At 44.8% G+C, this 19,841-nt stretch overlaps 1 protein-coding gene across 3 annotated transcripts in view; it reads left to right on the top strand.

Moving 5' to 3' along the window:
* The window catches only part of LOC123767639 (sodium- and chloride-dependent glycine transporter 2), a 39,539-nt gene that overhangs the window by 2,529 nt on the left and 17,169 nt on the right, over positions 1-19,841 (top strand). The window contains exons 1-2 of one of the 3 annotated variants that reach the window (XM_045757470.2): positions 10,101-10,173; positions 12,665-12,719. The gene's annotated coding sequence lies outside the window, so the exon portion shown is untranslated. Of the gene's footprint in view, positions 1-10,100; positions 10,273-12,664; positions 12,720-19,841 lie in introns of those variants that run through there. The other 2 variants (XM_045757469.2, XM_045757468.2) reach the window with 2 other exon arrangements.

Here is a 19,841-nt window from a genome sequence, read left to right as displayed (position 1 = left end):
ATCTCAACATAACAGCTGCACAAATTCCTGGTGTTTTTGACAAAGACAATTTAACTAGATTAGTAATCACTTGGCCGCAACAATAATTATAATATGGGTTCTAAAGACGTTACAATCGAGACGCCAAGATGCCTTGAACGTTTTCGTATTGCATTTTGTACTACAGATTAGATAATGTTGAGACTAAACATCCGGTCTTCGAGGCATGAGGTGTGATGAAGTCTGGGATGTTGGAGAGGAAGTTACACACAGTTTACTGGATCAATAATGACAGGTGTTGATCAACATGGGCCAGAGGAGAGGAGACAGGCAGTGACCATGGGAGTCAGCGTGGTGCAGGACTTGCCCAATACCTGTGCAACGCAGTCACACGATCATTGATCATTTTAATTTGTTAAATGTCGTAATAACCTTAAAAACGTGTAGTTGTGATGTTGTTGTTCCTTGATCGCGTGCCTCTGTGGATAATATTGATCATTGATTACCTCCTCCTTGAAGAAAATAAGGTAGCAACGTTGGTGAGATAAAGATCTTCACTTGTCACTTCTTAGAGTAATTAAACGTATTCATCTCTCATGAGGAATTACATTCTCTTGCGCTTAACATTCGAGGAATGAGACACCGTCGCTTGACCCGTGGGTCGTGGAAACATCCTCATCTGTTCTGTGGTTATAGGATAAATGTGTAGTCATGTTAGTTCTCCTTGGGGGGAATGAGCCCCCTGGCTTGGCCGTGGGTTCCCGGGATGATGGAATGAGCAAGCCACTTCAATCTTTCCACCCATATACCCGGGTCTTGTACCAATGGCTGACCCCATTCCTAGCGGGTCAGGCTTGAGTACTTTCAAATATATATCTGACAACGCATTAAACTTTTCGAGGACGGAGGAGGAGGGGTAGCAGGTGTGCTTTCCAAACGTTAATTCAAGTGTGTAATGCAGTGAAGGCGCGTTGAGCTGCTGACGAACGGTCGCCGTGGCTCACAAGTGTAGGGGTGCACACCTGTGTACATGTGTCTGTACCTGCCTACTGTCGCCTGGCGTGCTCTCTCTCCTGTATGCACCACTGCTGTACCTGTTCGCTGTTTTACTTTCTCTCTCTCTCTCTCTCTCTCTCTCTCTCTCTCTCTCTCTCTCTCTCTCTCACACACACACACACACACACACACACACACACACACACACACACACACACACACACACACACACACACACACACACACACACACACACACACACACACATGGAATGTTTATTATCAAGCTCAGACAATCACATCCCTATGATAGGGAGACACACTATCCCGGGCACCCGTCCTAGTAAAAGTTATTTACATAGCTCCTGGCGCCTTATTTACATACCTTCACTTTCAAGAACAAATCCGCTACAGATCTCTACCTGTCGCAGACGGAAGTGGCTTAAGCCGGCTCCTGGCGAGCAGAGACGACCCAGACATCCTCCGTCGCGCGTCACAACACCTGACCCTTCAACACGGTGTGGTCAGTTATTCATCAACAAGCACAGGTGTTTATTGTATACGTCGACCATTGTTGACGGACATATCTATATGGTTGCCGCTACTCTGCTCCTGTGTTTTAAGTCGTCTTCAGCCAGAGTTTTGTGCTTTCTTGCCAAGACACTTTGACGAAGTTTGTGTAAATAATTAAGTCTAAGGAATTGGTTTAGTCGATTCAGGTAGTTGTTTGTTAGGGGGGGGGGTCACGATGGGTCATTAGCCAATATCCGTCATTCCCGAGATGCTGATGACAGTCCTTTGGTCTCGCAGAGATGGGTACCAGCGAAGTTTCCAACTTGAATAATTGTTTAAACCGGAACGATAAAGTTCTGATAAGTTTAATATTAATGTTAACCTTGGAGATCAGTGTTGGCTGTTACTGCTACACCCGGTGGCACTCCTCCCCCGGTGGCACTCCTCCCCCGGTGGCACTCCTCCCCCGGTGGCACTCCCCCTGATGGCACTCCTCTGGGACTTTTATATGGTAAAGGAATTAAAGGACTGGTTGTGTTTTTCCCTCTGAGAGCGTTTCTGCAGAATTTTGACCAAAACGTATGTTTGAAATCCTTCATTAAGTTCTATATTTAGCATTTTATCCACAATTCGTGAATCAGTTTCCGTAACCAGTGCCAGGTGGCGCCCATAGCCGGCTCGAAAAAAATATTTCCTTATTATTTCTTGGTATTTGATGTATTTTTTTTATAATTATTTGATGTATTTGTGTTGGATATTGTCTGTTGAACATAATTATTTTTGCCTAGAGAACTGGCTAATTGTAAAGACTCTGGATAGTTTATCTGGCTTGTCGTAGTGAATGAATGAAATGTAGATACCTTGTAATGGCTGTTATTCAGGATATCCTTTGTTGTGTCAAGGTTCAAGGAATTTCTTCAGCTTATTCATCGTCACAAAGAAAATTTGTGAATGACTTAAGTCGAGGCTTGGCAGTCTGTGCCTAGAGTTCTGTTCCACTTCTGTTCTGTTTACTAATTATCTGGTTTGTGAGTAGGGAAGGGAGGGATTTGAAATTTAAATTTAAATTGAATTGAAATAAGTTTATTGAGGTAAAATACACACAAAGGGATGAGGTAGCTCAAGCTATTCTCACCCCGTTCAGTACATCGTGTTAATACATACATAGACACACATCACAAACAATAAACATATTACCAAACATTCTGAGAGATAAACATATACATTTCCTCCTTTACAGTAGTATGGTATCAGACGTACACATAAATACTTTTTATGGGAGGGATTTATCAGGGAAAGCGCCAAGTCATTACAACTATATAGCACTTGGAAGGGGGTCAGGATAAGGATATGGGATGGGACAGGGCGGAAGGAATTGTCCAACCAATGGACGGTCGGGGATTGAACGCAGACTTGCTTGAAGCGAAACCGTCGCTCTACCGTCCAGCCCAAGGGGTTGGGCGGTTATTCTGTATAAATGTTATATATTTTAATCGAATATCACGGTGGTTTAATGCATCAGGATGACTACTTTTAATATAACCAATCAAAGGTTTGACAAATTACCCGCTTACACTCTGGTGTTGGATTCGAGCGGATCTCGGGTTAAATTATAGCATCTCGTGGTCCAGTGGGTTAAGGTGCGCGTGTCTGGGGAGTTATCTTGAGTTATCTTATGGTATCTTGAGAGGATTTCGGGTCTTAGCGTCCCCGCGGCCCGGTCCTCGACCAGGCCTCCTTTTTGTTACACATCCCCAGGAAGCAGCCCGTAGGAACCGTATAACTCCCAGGTACCTATTTACTGCTAGGTGAACAAGGGGTATCAGGGTGAAAGAAACTGCCCATTTTTGTTTCCGCCTCCACCGGGGATCGAACCCGGAACTTCGGGACTACGAATCCGAAGCACTGTCCACTCAGCTGTCAGGCCCCCACCAAGAACGCTGGTGCCATCCTCGTCCTGCCCCAGTGATTTCCGCAAAGATTTATCAAACTCTTACTATTTCTTAGTGTATTGATATAACCAGTTTCGTGGCACTTCATCAGTCTCTCATTATGAGGGGCTGATAAGGACAACTATTGTTTTTCACGGGATGATCCACAAGGGCGGACGACCCGAGTTCTAGGCACCGCTCCTGTGCCAGGGAAGTCCACTACGGGCTCGCCATAGCCCGTGCTACTTGGAACTTGTTCAGAGTAGCTGAATCTATAAAAACAACCAAGTTCTAACCTTGGGCAGAGGGGGACAACTTTCCACAGTTCTTTTACCGGTTCTAGTGTCCGATTTATATCGTGAATTCGGAACAAAATAATGTAGAGGTGTTGGCGTAGCGAGAACATCGTCGATGTTGGTGTGGTGAATTGGAATAGATATACGGACCAATTTCCAACCTCTACCAACCCAGATAGACTCTTCTCCTCCCCCCTTCCCCCCCCCCCCCATTTTCTCCCAAACTAAGTCGTCTCTCTCCCCTCATTGGCGGAGGCAGTCGCCGACCTTGCGTGGAAGATCTTGACCCCAGACATTGTAATAATGTTCAGTAGACCCGCCCAACACGACCATTGTTGATGAGGCTGTTGGTATGAGAATATTGAGGGACTCTACATACGACCAGTAGCACCACCGGTACATACCAGGGGCACCACCGGTACATACGACCAGTGGCAGTGGTACAACCGGTACTTGAATACCGTCAACCTCTTTACCCTCGTTGTTCATGAGCAGATAAAATTTTACATTTTTTTTGGGGGGGATGGGGGTTTACTGCTTCGATTTTCAATTTCCGGTTTTCATGCACAATTGTGTGTGGCGCGTCTTAAGATGACCCGCGTGTTGACAATGTTAGTGCCGAAGACTGGGTTGTCTTGCCACTTGGGAACACCAGCTTATGTTCCCACTGTTGCACTCGCTCGTAGCTATCAATCCTTGACACATGCCACCTCAAGGTCACTCACGACGCGAAGAAGAACAAGATGATAATGTCTTGCTTTATTGTTGCGTGACGCGTGTTGCTTTTCAGAGAATTGACGCACGTTCTCTAGGTTATTCGAGCGCAGATGTTTTGTTTATCTTGGCTACGGTACCTGGCGCGTTTGTAGTACACGCAGACGTGCTTGTGGTACACGCAAACGTGCTTGTGGTATACGCAGACGTGCTTGTAGGCTCCAGATCTTAGCTCCTGAGCTCCATCTTAACAGCTATAGATTGTCCAAAGGAAATAAAGGAATTTCCCCGACCATTCTGTATGTAATTACCTTTAAAACACTTGTTGAATTACATCCTACTCTCTCTCTCTCTCCCTCAAGGCCATTGTCTTCACTCACTCAGGGTAAACAAAAATCATTCTAGGACACCCGCGACTCTTCCGCGCCTCTAACGTCCAAGGACGGCTCTTCTACCCTTCCTTATAGTATGTGTCTGTGCATATGTACCCATTTGTACCTTCAGGATCGAGCTCGAGCCCTTTGACTCCCACCTTTCCACCTGGTGTTAGGTACACCAGGGTTACCACCCGACGTCTCCACCTCAGCTTATCTTGAAGGCCATCGTAGTGTGTAGAGACCTACCGCCAGACGGCGGCGCAGGAGCGGCCTTCGGCAGGTGGTGACGCGGAAAATTAATTTTTGAATTCGAAAATTCAAATCTCTTGATTTGCTTTTCTGTAAAACTCCAAGTTATTAATCTAATCGGAAACGTGCGAACCCAAGCAACCCACCCAACCTTTTAGAAGCCCTTGCATATGAAATTTATGTTTGTGAGCCGGTACTTCATTATATTTTTAATAGTACGTTAAAACTGATGTGTGGATCTTTGGTGGGCCAGCCGCCGCTTTAATGAGCCTAGCCTGAGGTCAAGTCAAATGTCTGTTGCGTTTGTAGTGTGTTGGTCGAGTGGTGCAGCCACTGGCTCGCATGACGTAGGCAAGATTCCAGCATCAGTCTTATCATTTAGGTCGTGCGTGCGTGTGTGCGCGCGCGCGCGCGTGCGTGTGTATGCGCGCGCGTGTGTATTAACAATATACCTTGTGGCGATGTTTATGATAAATCCAGGAAATCTTGAAGCTCTGTTTCTACATCTGACGTCATAGTTTAATACAATAAGCACTGATTAATTTATTATAAACAAATTAACTAGTGATTAAATTTTCGTTAGCACGTAATCAGCATCTACAAGTTACGCTTAAAAATGCCTTAATATTTATATAGAAAAGTTGGGGAAGAGGAAGAACAGCTATACAGGAGAAAATTAGCCTAGCGCTGAAAATTTAAATGTTTCCTAGAATGAGGCGAGTCAGTCGAGGCAGCTCTCCTCCACCTCCTCCTCGGTACAGTGGAGGTCCAAGGTGACCTGACTCAAGGGGTTCCTCAAGGGTTTAAGTCTCCACCTACGAAACCTTCGCATCTTTCCTCGAGCATGGCGGTTAAGTCTGTATTTATACAACTGTTTACAAGGTTATAGTTGTTTCAGACAACCTCGTAGCTCAATTTTTTTTTTTGTTTTTATAAAAGCAAATTAAGCCGTGATGTAAGATGTTCAGGTTTTGTAAAGGGTTACGTAAGTGCTTAATGCATCTTGGTCCTGGGTATTATGATGTATGGCCAGTCTAATGGAAATATTTTCTCCAAAGTGCACATCTTAGTCGTGCGCCTAGTTCTATATTCCTCAATTATCCTAATCGCTGTTTGATACAGCGATACAGATGGAAACTTAGTACCCAAATGAGCCAAGGAGATATCAGAAAGATGTTCTTTCAGTGTGAGAGTAGTTAACAAATGGAATGTATTAGGCAGTGGAGGCGGCTGACTCCATACACTGTTTCAAATGTAGACTTGATAGAGCTCAGTAGGCTCCAGAATATGTACCCCAGTTGATTGACAGTTGAGAGGCGGGACCAGAAAGCCAAAGCTCAACCCGCAAGTACAATTAGGTGAGAACAGAGAAGAGGGAACACGATAATCTTGATCTTTACACCTCTAGCAAGTATTTTGACCGCGTACACAACTATGACAGGAAAAGTGTCGTTTTAAAATATAATTTACTAAAACTTGTTTCGTACTTTAAACAAATCATGCGGGTCTTGTTCGAATATGAAGCCTCCTCAGCTCGCCTATTAATTTAAAATATGTTCATAGCCTAGCCTTATCTAACCTAGCCTAACCTAGCCTTACCTAACATATCCTAGCCTAGCCTAACATAGCGTAGCCAAGCCTAACTTAATCTAACATAGCCGAAACTAACCTAAATATTGGGTTAGAGAGGTGGAGCTGGTGAAACCTAAAAGAGGCACCAGCTGTCAACGCCGTTGTACTCACCACTTAACACCTGTGATTCATTATGGCAGGTGTACATGATATGAGCAGGCATATATATATATAGCCAGAACGTGTGACTGTGCTTGTTGAACTGGTGTTCGTGTTACACGCAAGTTAATAGTGGACACCCGCGTCATTCCATATATAAACTTGTTGTCGCGTTCGGGCCTCGGGTGCCCTGGGCAGTAGGGTCCAAAATTTATGTCGGCACGAACGCCTTGACGCCACACAATGTATTCGACATACACGAAACCAAAAATTCGATCATTTAATTTCGTTAGGTTAGATGGGGTTGGGTGAGGCTAGGTTTGGGTTTGTTTATAAGAGTAGTGATGACATATATGGATGCCTTCTTTTCTCAGGTGTTAAGACCCCACTCGTTCCCTATAGTAAACGAACCATGGATGAATATATATATATAATATATATAAATAAATAAATATATATAATATATATATATATATAATATATATATATATATATATATATATATATATATATATATATATATATATATATAATATGCGAACAAGCCTGAATGGTCCCCAGGACAATATGCAACTGAAAACTCACACCCCAGAAGTGACTCGAACCCTTTCAGTTATTTTCAGTTATATATATATATATATATATATATATATATATATATATATATATATATATATATATATATATATATATATATATATATATATATATATATATATATATATATGACTTCCACCATGATCATACATTACTAGGAATGGATAATATTTAAGATATGTTACAGGCTATTCAATACATTCTAGCCTGACCTTCGACTGCACAATACTATATCTAAGGTGACTATATCACCATAGATATAGGCAGTGACGACCTGCCTATATCTGACATTCATAACAGCCTTCAAACTATATCATTCTCCCTCTCCCATAGACAAGTACTTGCTACCGCTCAAACTTATTTTCATCTTTTTAAATGAAAAAGGAATTATAGTTCATAAAATATATATATATGGACATCTCGAGCAAAGGAAAACCCAGGTACACAGAGAGCTCTGGCTATACTGGGATTTACAAGTCATTATATTTAATGACTTATATTTCATTTACATTTACAATCGTTCCGTGACGAGTCATCATCGACGCTAGAATGCCCCAGCATGGCTCGCCATTCATCACCAAGGACGCGGCCTCCCAAAATGTCCGTGTAAACAAATCATCCAGACCTCAATGGTGCAAGGGGACTATTGTTTACTAATAACGGCATGGATCCTCCGTAATATTCCCCCCCCCCACCCCCACCCCCAAAACTTCTATTGTAACATTATCCTTTCAATATAACGTTTGTGTGGTGGAGGATTGCGTGGAAGAACGACCCGGAATACAGTCTAGGTGGAGGATTGTGTGGTAGAACGACCTAAAATGTAGTATAGGTGGAGGATTGTGTGGTAGAAAGACCTAAAATGTAGTATAGGTGGAGGATTATGTGGTAGAAAGACCTAAAATGTAGTATAGGTGGAGGATTGTGTGGTAGAACGACCTAAAATGTAGTATAGGTGGAGGATTGTGTGGTAGAAAGACCTAAAATGTAGTATAGGTGGAGGATTGTGTGGTAGAACAACCCGGAATGCAGTGTAAGTGTGGGTTGGCGTGCTGGCTTGAGGCTATGAGGCGGTGTATCCACCTTTTAGAAGTACGCTCTGTGGTTATTCTTTGGCTCCTAACCCACAAAAACACGATAGAGGAAACCGTGAAGGCCTATTGGCCCAAGCGAGACAATATTTATACTCTAGACGCCCATATATGTCCAACCTTCGATTAAAACAATCCAACGATCCACATCTATTATGCTCAGCTCGTCACCCTAACGTTTCCCCAACGTCAAGAAACTATCCTACTAATGTACCCTTTAGTAAAAGCTGGGCTGAAACTTGCGGACCGTCAAGATTGGCGTGTCGCTTCCCGCCAAACACACATCGAAACTCCGACGTTGCTACAACGTTCGAACAAGTTTTAACACCTAACCAGTTCTAACAACCAATATAGCAAGTTGTAACAACGTTCTAATACGTCATAAACACGTTAAGCAAAGATGTAACAACTTTATTACAAGTTGTAACAAGCGGAAAAGAGACAGTTTCGGTTTGAGTTTCCAGGTTTGTACTTGGAGCTATAAGATTCCTGTGCGTGTGCACCAGTGTGCGTGTACCGTAGCCACCCTGTACCGTATGGTCCGGTTTCCTAGAGTACAGTCAGCAGCATCTTTGTTTGATATCATGGTTGACGGCGGCTGTTGAGCGTTCCAGCACGACTCGCGCGGTCGAGCTGCCTTTGTCATGTGTGGGTGTGGGTGTATGTGGGTTTTCAGTTCATTGCTTTTCAAATATACGTTGTTTTTGATGATCAAACCACACACCAGAAGATGAAGAAACTACGATGATTCGGTCCGCCCTGGACCATTATCAAGCCGCATGTGATGCTCATCACACAAGACTTGATGATGGTTCAGGACGGACCGATTCGTCATTGTTTCTTCATCTTCTGGTGTGTGGTTTGGTGGTCATGTCTTCAGCCACGTTATTGTGACTCGTCTGTGTACGCTTTTTCTGGCCTGAGTAGCATCGGTTGGGTTGGGTTTTTGGATTGGATAGTTTAGGTTCGTACGCCAGGGGCCAGATTCACGAAAGCACTTACGCAAGCACTTACGAACCTGTACATCTTTTCTCAATCTTTGGCGGCTTTGTTTCCAATTATTAAACAGTTAATGAGCTCCGAAGCACCAGGAGGCTGTTTATAACAATAACAGTTGAACAGGCAGTTTTCATGCTTGTAAACTGTTTATTAAATGTAACCAAAGCCGTCAAAGATTGAGAAAAGATGTACACGTTCGTAAGTGCTTTTGTGAATCTGGCCCCTGTACAGTAAAATCGCGAAAAATCGAACACTGCAAGAATGTCATCTTCACTTAACTTGGAGTTCGTGTGTATTTGTAGGAAACTCGTCCCAATATTAAAAGGTATTTCCTAGGTGTGAATCATCGCAACGATTTATTAGTTTCGTGAATGGCTCGATACTGAAGGGTAGATTTTGCGATCTGTATGAATTCAGTGACTCAATAGTCCTTTGACGATACTGTTCTACCGTCTAGTTCTGAATGAGGGAGAGAATAGCAATAACACAGCTTTATGAGCCTTCTGTATGTAACTATTGTTGCTTCTGATGCGCATCACGGTGCTGTTCTGTTTCCTCTTTGGCTTGGCCGGAATAGTTTACAGTACCGCGTGGCTGGGTTGGTCGCTTGCTGCACCGCGCATGCGTGATCCGAGTCCTGATACTGCAAGGCTTGTGCACGAGGATCTGTTTAGTGGCTGTCGGGACTCGAGGGTGTGAGGGTGTGTTGTCATTATAGAACTCCGAAGCTTATGTGACGAGGGGTTGTGGCATGTCTGAAGTTGTTTAGCGAAGAGATTTTTGTGTTGAGAGACAAACAGGTGATATATAGAGCCTCAGTAGTGGGCGAGGAGAGAGAATGAACGTGGCAGCCGGTGCTGCATAAATATATTTCCAAGATACACTTCGAAGCCTTAAACCAAGTGTTAAATTTAGTCTTACACTTAGACTTGGGAGTCTTAAACTCCCTCCGAAGTGGGACGAGGCTACCTTTTGGTGTTATAGAAGAATCTGTTAAGAACAACACTGCTGTTATGTTGATGATCCAGAGTGGTGATGGCTCTTGAAGCCACTGATGGTGGCTCTTGAAGCCACTGATGGTGATGGCTCGGTGTGATTCACGTGCGCCTCCCCAACCCGTTCTCGCAAATTCGTATAGTCAATATTGACTTATTAAATACGTGCATAGGTGATATACTAAACATAATAGATACCCTTAAAAAGATCTGTGATCTGTGGAGGTGCAACTGCACCCTGCGTGACGGGAGATGTCTCCCGTGGTGTGCCCGACAGTCCAATGGGCTCTGCTCTTCTAGTTCCACAGAAGAGGTGAAAGATTATGTTCCAACCACGAAGGATAAGCCTTGGATTATCCTGTTGGGCCACAGGGCCTAACTTCTGTGTGTTGACGCTATCGGGGAGATGAACTGGGATTGTAAATTAAACCCAAATGTTAGATGAATATTAATATACTGACTACGCATCAGTAACACGTGTTTAGGCTCCAGAGGCATTAATAGACCACTGTTGACCAGACCACACACTAGAAAGTGAAGGGACGACGACGTTTCGGTCCGTCCTGGACCATTCTCAAGTCGATTGTCACAATCGACTTGAGAATGGTCCAGGACGGACCGAAACGTCGTCGTCCCTTCATCTTCTAGTGTGTGGTCTGGTCAACATACTTTAGCCACGTTATTGTGACTCGTCGCCTGTACTTCACTAAAATTCCCGACAATACATCATTATGAATTAAGTACAATCTATCCCCAGCAACAATCCGTGGCGTTTCGCGAGCGCTTTGTCTTGGGTTCGTATCCTGGCTGGGGAGGATTGACTGGGCGACAATCCTTAACTGTAGCCTCTGTTTACCCAATAACAAAATGGGTACCTAGTTAAACGATTTAGCGGGGGTCGTATTCCGGGGAACATAGGATTAAGGACTTGTCCGAAACACGATGCATGCTAGTGGCTGTACAAGAATGTAAGAACTTTTGTATATATATAAAATTAAGTACACATTTCTTGGACACCATTGATGGCGTTATCTCTGAACTGTGCGATTTCTCACATTCCATTATATAATGACGCAAAGTATGTGGATAGTTCTGCTGATTTGAGTTTACATTGTCTGATTTACATCAGCAGATGATGCAAACTCCCAGAGGTACTTGTAGCCGAGCCTAAGCCTAGCAGTGGTAACATCTAGAAGTCATACAACCTTCTTGGATGGTCTATAGACGCGAGGTTCTAACTGCATAATAGAATGACGATAGATGGAGTTATTGGTGTGAATTTCACTTTGTCTCAAGTCTATTAGATTTTGCTATTCCCGAAACAGTACTACCCTCATGCTGCTCAAATGCAGTCAAAACAGGTAATAGATACCCTATTTACGAGCAAAAGGTTTGGCTAACTCATCAGTTCTATCGTGCATTCGGAGAGCAATATGGGGAGACATCCACAGAAGACAAACTTCGACTCATTATTTCATTATACTGTGCCTAGCCTCAGACATAAGCATGTCACACTGGGGGGAGTTGAGTGCAGTCAAGGATGACATGGAGCCACTTACAATTAGTGTCGAGTTTGAATTCATTTGCTCGTTCGGGTGCAAGGATTATGGCAAACTTCTGTAGTCAGTCTGTCTTCTCGTCTAATACGTCGCATTTTTCACAGACTCGGCCACTCCGTTGGAAATTTTGACGTAGAAGTTAAAACTAAAACCCTGTAATATGGAGGGATTCCAGGTATCGGTCTGGATAGGTTAGATGGGTTGCTCGGGTTCGCATTTTGCCTCGCCGAACCATCATGAGTGATGGTGGTTCAGCTGTTACCTTACGCGGGATGGTGGTAGCCCAGGCCCACTCCTTCCTGTCCAGCCTTCCTGGAAGAATTAGACTGACGGAACTGTTTGCTGTTCATGGCACTCCTCGTGTAGGCACTCCTCGTGTAGGCACTCCTCGTGTAGGCACTCCTCGTGTAGGCACTCCTCGTGTAGGCACTCCTCGTGTAGGCACTCCTCGTGTAGGCACTCCTCGTGTAGGCACTCCTCGTGTAGGCACTCCTCGTGTAGGCACTCCTGTAGGCACTTGTGTGCCACAATACCTTAAGAATCATGTGGAAACTCCTGGTAATGTGTGATTGACACTTTGAGTCGGTTGGATTGAATTCTTAAGTTTTGTTTCCTATAATAAAGTTTATTTTTTTCAGACTCTTGCTTCTCTGCGAACTCTGCGCTGTCCCATCTGAGTGCTGAAGTCTAAAGGTAAGTCTGACCCAAGTGTTGGTGCCTTAAGATGTCTTAACCTCCCGGGTGCTGGTGCCTTAATATGTCTTAACCTCCCGGGTGCTGGTGCCTTAAGATGTCTTAACCTCCCGGGTGCTGGTGCCTTAATATGTCTTAATTTGTGAGAGTCAGGATGCGCCACAAGCAGCGAGGTGTTAAGAGGCGGCCAGCAGGTGTTACCTGCGCCACCTGCTGGCCGCCATGCTTACTGCTTACGGCGTGGGGGGGGGGGGGGAGGGAGGGAGTTTGGAACGCGAGGAAAAGGCCATTGGGGACGGAGATGCCGGAGGGATTCCGGCTAGTGAGGGAGTGCGGAGGGATCCCGGCTAGTGAGGGAGTGCGGAGGGAGGGAAGACAAGGGAAGTAATACGTAGGGAAAGATGAAGAAGCAGGAGCAAAGGAGAGGAATAGGGGAGGACAAGACGATCATTTACTCCGAGTAAAGCAGTAAAGACGTTAATCATAACCCGCCCTGCTCATTCGGCACCGCTGAGGCTGCTATCTAAACATTCTTTAACACTTAAGTACATTTGAATCTCTTGAGTCTGTATACATACACACAGAGCCACACGTACGTATACCTGTGTATGTGCGTGCGCGCTCAGTGGTGTGGAGAGACAGACAGACAGAGACTCAGGGGCCAAGGTCTGCTGCAAAACTTTCCTCCTTTCCAAACAACTCTCCCGCCTACTGATCCTGCTTACCAGTATGCCTGTCCACCCGGCGTACCCACCCTCCTCCGTCCCAATCCTTATCCCTTCCCAGTGCTATATAGCCGCAATGGCCACGTTCTCCCAAAATTCTGTGCAACAATCCCTTGAATGCAACGCCATTTACGCATTACACCCACGCCGCTACTATATCAAACCATCTTTATATTTTATAATATATATATATATATATATATATATATATATATATATATATATATATATATATATATATATATATATATATATATATATATATATATATATATATATATATATATATATATATATAATATTGCATATTGTCCTGGGGACCATTCAGGCTTGTTCGCATATATATATATATATATATATATATATATATATATATATATATATATATATATATATATATATATATATATATATATATAACTACCGTGTGTGTATAATACACACACGGTTGTTTTTGTAACTATGTTCACCATAGTACAAATATTGACGTACTAAGCAATTATATAGTAGAATTTGGTACTTATTCACTTCATAAGAGCCCGAAAAAAATGAAGCTAAAAAAACTTAAATATTCCTAGGCCTAGAATAACACATGTAGAATAACAGGCCTAGAATAACACACATTTTTTATTAGGCCTCATATATCGTGTATTAGGCCTAAGAAGGTTAGGTTAGTTTGTCTTTGCAACATAAATATAACATCTTTTTTCCGGTTTGTCCAAATTTAGTACCATCGAATTTCTACTTTCTAATTGCGTTGTACGTCGATATATGTACCACGGTCCTCGTCGTTAGTATAAGTACTACCAACACACAAATGACAGTTGAGAGGCGGGACCAAAGAACCAGAGCTCAACCCCCGCAAGCACAATTAGGCGAGTACAATTAGGCGAGTACAGGAGGATGGGCTGACTATAGCAACAAGATGTGACATAATTCATTCTTTGAACCCATGCTCATTACAGCCACATGCGTATAGAGTGACTCCCTTGACGAACGCGCTTTCGAATACAAATCAATGGGAACTGCTTTTAGATGGATTAAAACTGACGAAGTCCCTATTGACGCGCCGCCGTGTGTAGGAGGTGCTGAGGTTGTTGACCGCAATATTGAGACCACAGGGCGACGCCTAGTGTCTCTTCAAGGCGCTGGACGTATTTCTCTGCAGTTGCAAGAAATACGTCCTTGGAGATGTTTGTAGTGCGTGACTTGACGGAGCTGTTAGTGGTGTTCCGTAGGCCGTAGTCGATAAGCTTCAGGAGGGTGAAGGGGTTGGAGGAACACGTGTACGTACGTGTGTGTGTGTGTGTGTGTGTGTGTGTGTGTGTGTGTGTGTGTGTGTGTGTGTGTGTGTGTGTGTGTGTGTGTGTGTGTGTCGGTCGCCCCCCCCCCCCCCGTGTCCTCGAGAAGACACCATGGGAGCCACAACAAAATATATTCGCGAGAAACTTGTAAAGAATTGTGGTTTTTCCACGAATGGTGCTATAATTAGTGCTTACCTTGAGATGGTTACTTTGATGGTTTCGGGGCTTAGCGTCCCCGCGGCCCGGTCCTCGACCAGGCCTCCTGAAGAAAATATTAATCAGTACAACAAGAATAGTGGACTAGAAGTTCAATAAGGCGAGCGAATTTTCGTTGTTAGAAATTCGCAATTGTGTGCGCTAGGCTTTGTACCATTCAAAAATGACACACTTGTATAATAGATTGAAGACAAAATGTACTTTTGCTGCTTCGAAAAGAAGGGCGAGTCGACCTAAATGACAAAATTTGATTCGCATGTTTACCAGAATTTACCTGATTTACGTGCAATCCAGTATTTAGTGACCAACGGGAACTGGAAGTCGGCGGTTTGTCAAATAGCCCAATGGTAATGTCATTACGACTTGAATGTAGCACGTTGGAGCATCTTGTAGGGAGGGAATCAACACAGAATCGTTGGTTGTTTTTTTCCTGGTGGAGTGTTTGTGTAGAGGTTGTTGTTATAGATTCAGCTACTCGGAACACGTTCTAAGTAGCACGGGCTATGGTGAGCCCGTAACTTACCAGGCACAGGGGCGGGGCAAGTAGCACGGGCTATGGTGAGCCCGTAGTGGACTTACCTGGCACAGTGTGTGTGTGTACCTGGCACAGTGTGTGTGTGTGTGTGTGTGTGGGTGGGGGGGGGTGGAGGGCGAGTAGGTGGACTTGTTCAGTCGTCCGCCAGACCTGCCCTCCCTCACGTGACGTCATGACCAGACAAACCGGTTTTTTTCCCTCGGCTGTTTTTTGTGATGTTTATTCTCTAGGTGGCGGTAGTGGTCCCAGGAGTACATGACTCTCCGGATTGAGTAGATTGTATACCATTTTACCCACCATCCGGCCTGATATTTGGAAGAGGCCGGCTTCCTTCATGACCCAGCAGAAGGAAGAGTAATAATTAATTATATTATATCAATAATTATAATAATTGTAGTAGTTAATAATTATTACTCTTCCTTCTGGTGGGTCATGAAGGAAGTGGACCTCGGGTGAAAGATCTGTGAGGATCTCTGTCAGGAACCCGTAGGTGCGGGACCTGGCCGTCCACCTCCTGGGGCTCGTGCGGCCCCCCAGGCTCTGCTTCAGGAGGCTGGGGTCGTTCTTGCCCTTGCTGGGGTGGTTCTTCTCCGGTCCCGACCACGGCGATCTCCGGGTTTGGCTTCCCTGTGCTTTTTTTTTTTACCAACCTCGAGGTCAACTCCGGAGCTGGAGCCCCTATTGCAGTTCGTCGTTGCCTTCAGCCTCGTTCTCATAGTTCCTGCGACGGCGCTGGAACCAATCGTATTGGCGTTTGCCTTTCCATTGGAAATTTTTGGCGCCGTGGAGAGGGGGGACCTGGTGCTTGGGTGACAGCTTCTTCGTATTAACCTACCCTGGCTTTGCGCCCTGGAGAGGCCACTCCAAACCGACAATCAGGGCGCAACTCCATAGTCTCCTGAGACTGATGGATGCCTCCTACTGCTATTATTTGGCAGTGGTTGACCTGTTGCTTGGCAGTGGTTGACCTGTTGCTTGGCAGTGGTTGACCTGTTGCTTGGCAGTGGTTGACCTGTTGCTTGGCAGTGGTTGACCTGTTGCTTGGCAGTGGTTGACCTGTTGCTTGGCAGTGGTTGACCTGTTGCTTGGCAGTGGGCGGGCCGTTAGTGGCCAAGTTAACCGCCTGGTCACTAAACCAACCGGATAGACCTAACTGTACTTAACCTGAGAATCACGCACTTGTTATTGCCGTGTCACAGTGGATCACCATTCATCACCTAGCTTGTATATGCCAGCATCATCCACGCTCTGTCGCGCTCCAAAATGATTACAATTTGCTGGTATTATGGCATATATATATGGCAACATTTTCGGTTGCCACCAGTGATGGAGGCACCCTGCCTCACCCTCACGCCATTACATACCGGCAGTACACGCCACACAGGGCCGGTAGCTAAATGGACAGCACGCTTGATACCTAGTCATGTTGACCGGGGTTCGATTCCGGGGGTCGGCAGAAACAAATGGGTAGTTTCTTTCATCCCCTGATGCCCCTGTTACCTAGCAGTAAATAGGTACCTGGGGGTTAGACAGCTGTTACGGGCTGCTTTGGGTGTGTGTAAGCGTGGGGAAAAAAATAGTAGTTAATAACAGTTGATTGATTGGTAGTTGAGAGGCGGGCCGAAAGGGCAGAGCTCAACCCCCGCAAGTACAACTAGGTGAGTACATGCAGGATGCGTGACGCCTCCCTCACGCGCACTCCGGCAAGTATTGCTGTCAACCAACCTGTCCTCTTGCATAAGTACACAGCATTTTGACGTCAAAATCCCAAACGGACAAAATATAACGTACTGAAAATCATAGCGGCTTACAAGCAACTATACCGTCTTCTGTGCGGCCATTGTTAAGTCCGGGCAATTTAATACATCATTTTTATCACGTGATAACTTGAGAGGATGGGCTGGTTGTCCAGCGTCGAGGAGAGGACGGGCTGGCTGTCCAGCGTCGAGGAGAGGACGGGCTGGTTGTCCAGCGTCGAGGAGTGGACGGGCTGGCTGTCCAGGGTCGAGGAGAGGACGGGCTGGTTGTCCAGCGTCGAGGAGAGGACGGGCTGGCTGTCCAGCGTCGAGGAGAGGACGGGCTGGCTGTCCAGCGTCGAGGAGAGGACGGGCTGGCTGTCCAGCGTCGAGGAGAGGACGGGCTGGCTGTCCAGCGTCGAGGAGAGGACGGGCTGGCTGTCCAGCGTCGAGGAGAGGACGGGCTGGCTGTCCAGCGTCGAGGAGAGGACGGGCTGGCTGTCCAGCGTCGAGGAGAGGACGGGCTGGCTGTCCAGCGTCGAGGAGAGGACGGGCTGGCTGTCCAGCGTCGAGGAGAGGACGGGCTGGCTGTCCAGCGTCGAGGAGAGGACGGGCTGGCTGTCCAGCGTCGAGGAAAGACAGCTTGACGTCGTTTGTTACACAAGGTCGTCCTGGTCACACGATGCTCAACACTACATCAGATGCACTGTCATAGTGCTGTATAGTGACTGACAGGCGTACTGTGAAGCCACTCCTCCTAGACGTGAGGTTCAATCCAAGACATCACTAACTATGACAGTTTGGTGTCCACAGTGAACTTCCGAGTTGCGGAAGATTCTCATAAATTAAAGCTAAAATAAGAGGATTGTTTATGCCCTGTCACGCGTCCTCTATCCCCCCCCTCTCCAGGGCCGGACAGATAGGCCTAACATGGGCCGATATGTTAGGCTATTCAGATCAACCCGCTGTCTCCAGTTTCCACTCCGTTAAGAATACAACCGTTTTGCCCTAACCAGAAATGTACGAACCCAATCTACCCACCCAACCTGTCGAGGCCGATGCATTGAAAACGTCAGTATTAAAGAGTCGTTTATTTGTACTAATAGATCGTATTTTTATCGATTTAGTATATTATGTGAAAATGTGACTAGAGGACAAGTTATGATAGCGCAATTAGCCACGCGCAGAAAGGCTCCAATATACTTGTATATTTACCTTATACATAGTATTTGGGCTTTGGTATTGCGCTGGACTTAAGGCTTATCAATCTCTGGCAGGTCGGTTACAGAGGTCCCCGCAGAAAACTCATTGACCAGCCATTGAAGATGGTATACCTCAGTCTTAAATCATGTTAAGAGTAAACTGTATACACCACAAATGAGCGGAATGTATCCCTCGGGTAAGTTGGGGACACTGTTTAGCTGTCAAGAGTATTCCCAACCATTATCCTAGTGTGTGGCCTTGCCCCCTAGTGATACTTATCATCGTCAAGGGGCGGATACTGAAGCATTTTTTTATTATTATTATTATTTTCTACCACAGACGTGGCCACACATTTACAATGCTAACCAGCATATATACATTTTCTTCTGTCCTCCATGGACAGGGTTAAAGATGTGTTAAACATATAGTTCAAGGGTTTATTGAACAATCAACCACAGGTGATTCGGTGCTTTTAAAATGCTAAGCTAACCACTGAAGCATTCTTTATCACACGAAGGCCGTGCTCTGAATCCACTATAATATTAACTGCTTGTCAAATGGTTCTATTTGTTTTAATTTTTATATTGATAGCCTAATAATGACTTTTTTTTATTTTTGGAAGGAATTGCTACAATTTTTTTTTATAGATTCGTATGCAACAATGATCACATTTAAGTATGCGGAAAAATCACATTTGAAAAATTAGAGGATGCTGAATGGGATTTCGGCTTGATTCGCCTTCATTAGAGCAATATAGTCACACTATCTTGCTCTGATGAGGGCAAATTGAGCCGAAAACGGGTTCCGCATTCTCTAATCTTTCAAATGTGTTTTTTCCGCATAGATTCGCATGTTATGAGGCACAACAAAGGTGAATGGAATGGTCAAGTATTTCTACGTACCGGCAGCACGCAAAGCTGTGAAATTATTTTGAAGGTGGCAGAAAGTTAGAGAATTCGGAAGGGGGGTTTAAGAGACAAATGTGTCGTGAATTCACATGCTTCTTTCCCTCTTCAAGACATGTGGTCAAGAATGCAATGTGAATGCAGCCTCACAAAACTTGTTTCTCAAATGAGATAATATTAGACACATTTATGCCTATATTTAATTACGAATGCTCTTTGTTTCCGCAAAATGTTACAAAAAAAAAGTTTCACAGCTGTAACTTGTTGGAACATGGAACGTGATCATTTAGATCACCAGTACCGCGCTAAATTTCACAGATTTAACATAGTTTGACCAGTTTAACTCGTGAATAAATCCACAAGGGGCCGTGACGAGGATTCGAACCTGCGTTTGATGCATCACGCAATTGTGATTTATGTGTGTAAAGTTTAACTCGTCTTGCCAAATGCTAATGATCGGTCCATTAAGTTACCGTCAGCATCTGTAATATAGACGAC

This window comes from Procambarus clarkii, chromosome 67 (genome assembly GCF_040958095.1).
Source record: "Procambarus clarkii isolate CNS0578487 chromosome 67, FALCON_Pclarkii_2.0, whole genome shotgun sequence".
Classification (NCBI taxonomy): domain Eukaryota; kingdom Metazoa; phylum Arthropoda; class Malacostraca; order Decapoda; family Cambaridae; genus Procambarus; species Procambarus clarkii.
This window is presented reverse-complemented; position numbering and strand designations above follow the sequence as displayed.